At 45.5% G+C, this 5,406-nt stretch overlaps 1 protein-coding gene across 1 annotated transcript in view; it reads left to right on the plus strand.

Moving 5' to 3' along the window:
- Positions 1–5,200: 5,200 nt before the first annotated feature.
- The window catches only part of Ssb (Sjogren syndrome antigen B (autoantigen La)), a 16,029-nt gene continuing 15,823 nt past the window's right edge, over positions 5,201–5,406 (plus strand). Inside the window, exon 1 of the mRNA XM_013029280.1 lies at positions 5,201–5,315. The gene's annotated coding sequence lies outside the window, so the exon portion shown is untranslated. The remainder of the gene's footprint in view (positions 5,316–5,406) is intronic.

The raw sequence follows: 5,406 nt of genomic DNA on the forward strand, positions 1-5,406 counted from the left end.
GGGGAGGAAGAAGAAGATCTGAGGATTACGGTTCAAAGCCAGCCCAGGCATGAAAAGTCCAACAAAATGTAAATTGGAATCTCCATTATCAAAGGGACTTGAGGTGCTGCTATTATTTCTTCTGAAGCCATTTTCCCCCTTAGCTTATGTTTTATCAATATCAGTACATGCAAACCTGTTTGTGTGTGTGTGTGTGTGTACACACTGGTTCTGTGGCTAGAACTCAGAGCCTTGGTGCTATACCTTAGGGTGTTTTGTTCTGTTGGGTTTTTATTCTGGTTAATTGGAGATAAGAGTCTCATGGACTTTCCTGCTCTGTGCTGGTTTTGAAATATGATCCTCAGATCTCAGGCTCCTGAGTTGTTAGCATTACAGGCAGGAGCTACCAGTTCCAAGTTTATTACTGGATAGTATTTTATTGTCTAATTCTACCATTATTTACCCTTTTTTGTGGTGAACATTTGGTTGATTTTCAGTTTACTGCATTTATATATCAGGCTGCTATGAATATTCTTCAATATGTTTTCTTGTGTACAGACTGGAACATTTCCCTAGAAGATATTTCAGTATTGCTGGGCTATTGGCTATGCATATTTTAAAGATTAGTATGTATTATCGATTTGCTAAAATGATTCTATCAAAGTATACTGAGAAAGATGGCTCTTGAGTATATTGATCTACCAAATTATGTCTTCTCCTCGTTGCTCTAACTGAAATATGAAGCTTCCTTATATGTTGCCAGAACTGCATTTCCCCCTGAAAAGATGTGGCTGAATGGAGGTTGGCTCCTGAAGGCCAAGTCAGTGGAGACCAAGGGAACTAAATGTTCCTGAGGAAGCTGGTTTCTGGTAATAAACCTTACTTTCAGTAGTACTTGTCAAGCACAAAGAAGTTGCATTTGTTTATGTGGTTTGTTGGTAGGCAGTCTGGGTCTTCTCTCTGTTCTAACCTCAAGCTACATATCAGGTCTTTAATAGATATGTAATCAACAGTTTGTTTAATGGATGAGTGGGAGTGCTATAAACCAGCTGGCTGGGGAGGGGAGGGGGGATCTTTTGCTCTAACCAGATGGAAATAGTGAGTAGGTGAGAAACTCCTCCAGTTATTCTGTGTCCTTGCAGGTATTTGCAGGCAGCAGAATGGGTAACAGTGGGCATGGGCAATCAGCCTTGGGCCTTTGACAGCTAGAGCTGTGGCACAGAGTCCCAGTCTGTACTAGTTACAGCTCCTGCACGGCAGGGTCTCTCCCACAGCTAATTTCAACCAGCTACTAGCCTTGTATTCTCTGTTGCCAGCCACTGCTCAGCTTACTGGCTTCCTCCCGGCCACCTATGCTCAGAAACAGTAGGCTGGACTGCTGGAAAGAATGTCTTAATTGGGTCGCTATGAGGGAGGGGGTGTCCCTCAGCTGTTCACAAAATTAGTATAGAAGACTGCTTTGTTAGCTGGAAGTGAGAAGAGATAAGCATTTCTGTACCTACTGGAACAGTCATGTAATGTTGTACCAATCTGCTATGCAAATGAAGGACTGTGTAATAATTATAGCATAGCCCATTATGCAAATATAGAATTGTGTCTACATCAATCACAGTTCTTCTATTGAGCCAAACACCAATACAAATTGCTTGCTGGGATGGAGTCTTCTGGAAGTGGAGTCATACTTCGGGTGTTAGCATGTGCTGGTGAGTAATCTTTTTTTTTTTTGGTCGGTTGGGGAGCTTGGGCTCTGTCCCTATGCTTTTCAGCTCAAGGCAAGTGCTGCACCACTCGAGCCACAGAATCACTTATGGTTTTCTGGTGGTTAATTAGAGATAGAAGTCTCATAGACTTTCTTGCCCTGGCTAGCTTTGAACTGCAATCCTCAGATCTCAGCCTCCTGAGTAGCTAGGATTACAGGAGTGAGCCACCCGTGCTCGGTCTGCTGAGTGGTCTTTAGTTTAAGACAGTCAGGGCCCAGCTAAAGGTCTAGCAGCTTTCAATTAAGGAGGTAAGCCTCCCTTCTGGGAACATTTCAGCACATTTAAAAGAAAAAGAGTAAACCTTCCAAAGGGTGCTTGCTACAAAACTTATCAGTAACAGAACTTTAACAATATTTAACAATGTTTAACTTCTGTCCTAGCTTCCCAAGGAGAGTTCCGTTCCTCCCAATCTGTTTCAGGAGTTCCCTGACATTCCTATACTAAGTTCTGTTAAATATATTCTCACTGACTTGGTCAGTGTCTGCCTCTAGCTGGGAACAGAAAAGTCTTCACTGACAGAACAAAAGAAAACCTAACTAATTTAAACCTAAAGTAACTGAATATAACACTATTACGTGTTCTCTCTTTTTCTCCTCACAGCAGGATTTAAACTCAGGGCCTCATACTTGCTCAGCTGGTGTTCTACCACTTAAGCCATGCTAGAGGCACAGATTGCTGATTATTTTGGAGATGGATTCTTTCAGACTTTTTTTTTTTCCTGAGGGGCCACAGTACTGGGGTTTGAATTCAGGGCCTTGTTCTTTCCCAAGAAGTAGCTCTTAGCCAGGCGCCTGTGGCTCATGCCTGTAATCCTAGCTACTCAGAAAGCTGAGATCTGAGGATCATGGTTCAAAGCCAACCCAGGCAGGAAAGTCCATGAGACTCATCCCTAATTAACCACGAGAAAACCAGAAGTGGTGCTGCGGTCCAAGTGGTAGAACACTCTCGCCTTGAGCTGAAGGGCTGAGGGACAGCACCCAGGCCCAGAGTTCAAGCCCCATGACTACCACCACCACCACCAACAACAACAACAACAAAAAGAAGAACAAGAAGTGCTGTTATCCTTGAGCCACACCTCCACCACCTCGCAGACTTTTTTTTTGCCCAGGTTGGCTTCAAACTGTGATCCTTTGGGGCTCAGCATTCTGAATAGCTATGATTACAGACATGAGCCACTAGTATCCAGCTAAATTTGTTTCTCCTTGGCCCAAATCAATGTCTGTATTCAATTTTATTTATCTGTTTTAAGACTGCCAAAAAATATCAACCTCTTAAATAATTTAATAGGTCATTTCACCAATAAAAAATTTAAATTTCAAGAAAGTTGAAGTGCCACTACAGGAAAGTTTTGGATTTTTTGTTGTTGTTGTTGTCTGTTGTGGGGCCTGAACTCTGGGCCTGGGCGCTCACACAGCATCACTTCCGGGTTTTTCTGCTTATGTGGTGTTGACAAATTGAACACAAGGCCTCAAGCATGCAGGACAAGCACTCTACCACTAAGCCCTATTTCCAGCCCTATTTGGAAATGTTTTAAATGATTACAATCACTGCAAAAATGTATACTAATAGGGAATGGCTCTAGCAGAGACAATAACAGGTTTCTATACTAGATAGTTTTTCATTTTGTTTTTGTTTTTAATTTTGTTTTTGGGTCCGGTCGTGGGGCCTGAACTCTGGGCCTGGGTGCTATCCCTCAGCTCTTCAGTTCAAGGCTAGCACTCTACCACTTGAGTCACAGCGCCACTTCCGGCTTTTTTCTTTTTGCTTATGTGGTGCTGAGGAATTGAACCCAGGGCCTCATGCATGCAAGGCAAGCAAGCACTCTACCACTGAGCCACCTTCCCAGTCCCTAGTTTTTTATTTTCTAAGGTAATATTTTCCATTTGTTTTAAAACCAAAATGTGGTGCTCACTTTACAGTTACATTCCACACAAATGCACGTATTGTATCACATTTAATGCTCAGAACTGGATTTAAAGGTGATAGTTATCACTGGCCCTACTTTATATATAAGGGATATAGCAGTGGAATAATTTGCCAATGGTCAAATTTGCACTTAGAAGAACCATTATTTAGATGCAGTCATCTAGTTCCAGAGACCCAGCTCTTTTTTTTGGGAGGGGGGTCCGGTCGTGGGGCCTGAACTTGGGCCTGAGTGCTGTCTCTCAGCTCTTCAGCTCAAGGCTAGTGCTCTACCACTTGAGCCACAGCGCCCACTTCCGGCTTTTTTCTTTTTGCTTATGTGGTACTGAGGAGTAGAACCCAGGGCCCTCAGGCATGCAAGGCAAGCGCTCTACCACTGAGCCACCTTCCCAGACCCCCAGAGACCCAGCTCTTAAATATACCATTCTATTGTTTTCTCAACTCTAGGATTCTATGAAACTTTGTCTTTTAAAACTTTTATCTGTAATCCCAGGTCTTGGGAGGTCAGAAGCAAGAGGATCACCTGTTAGAGGCCAGTCTGGGACTTTAAAGACCCTGTCTCTAAAACTCAAAAATAAATAAAAGTCACCTGTTTGTGTGTGTGCTTAAGAACTGATACAACACGATGTAGCTTAAATATATTATTTTTATACATATGTGTGTATACTTGTGTATGTATGCAGTGATTCCCTCACCTATCACTCCCCCCCAAGGGAAAATCTGCAAAGTTGCAGTGCTAGATTCGTCCCTTACTATACCGCGGTTCACTTATCGCTACTTCGAGGATATACAGTCGTGTCATATGTATATAGATAGCTGTTAAATGACAGGCCTGGGCACTGTCCCGGAGCTTTTGTGCTCAGTGCTAGCGTTCTATCACTTGAACTGCAACTCTAATTCTGGCTTTTTGGTAACTGTAGATAAAGAGCGTCACCAGCTGGTGGCTCACGCCTGTAATCCTAGCTTCTCTGCCTCAAGGATCTCAGATCGAAGCCAGCCCAGGCAGGGAAGTCTGTAAGACTTTGTTCTCTAATTAACCACCAGAAAATCGGAAGTCGGCGCTGTGGCTCAAAGTGGTAGCAGACTAGGCTTGAGCGAAAGAGACAACTCCCAGGCTCTGAGTTTGAGCCCCACGACGACCACCAACATCAACACCAAAAGAGTGTCACGGGCTTTTCATCTTGGGCTGGCCTTGATCGGCGAGCCTCCGATCTCAGCCTCCAGAGGAGAGGATTGCAGGCGTGAGCCACGGGCAAATGTCTCAATGTTTTCCCTTACGTGTGTAATGGAGATCCGAAGAAAGGGTGGGGGTGGGGCGCAAATGCCCCAGGGATACTTTTTAAAAAAATGTTTATCCTAACGCACTGCACGTTACCAACTATCCCCGCACCATCCTGCGGGAGATTTCCACCCAATCTTCTCCGAGTGAGGGCGGGACTCCACGGGTCGTGGGAGCCTGTGCTCACGGCGCAGGCGCAGCGCGCTACGTCGGCTCCGGCCCGCCCTGGCCCCGCCCTCTCGGTCCGCAAGGGCTGCCGGGAGGACCCCATCTTTGAGCGCGTCAGGCCCGCCGACTGCGCCAGGAAGTGGAGGCATTTCCGTCGTCGTTACGGAACCTGTGCACGCCTCGTCCGCGGAACCGGGGCCTTGCAGGTGAGCCTCCCGGAGGCCAGTGAACAGGTCCGGAAGAGCCGGCGGCGCCTTCCGTTCCGCGCAGCCCCCGCAGGGCTCGTGGCGGGGCTCC

This window comes from Dipodomys ordii, unplaced genomic scaffold, assembly GCF_000151885.1.
Source record: "Dipodomys ordii isolate 6190 unplaced genomic scaffold, Dord_2.0 Scaffold5, whole genome shotgun sequence".
In the NCBI taxonomy this organism is placed as follows: domain Eukaryota; kingdom Metazoa; phylum Chordata; class Mammalia; order Rodentia; family Heteromyidae; genus Dipodomys; species Dipodomys ordii.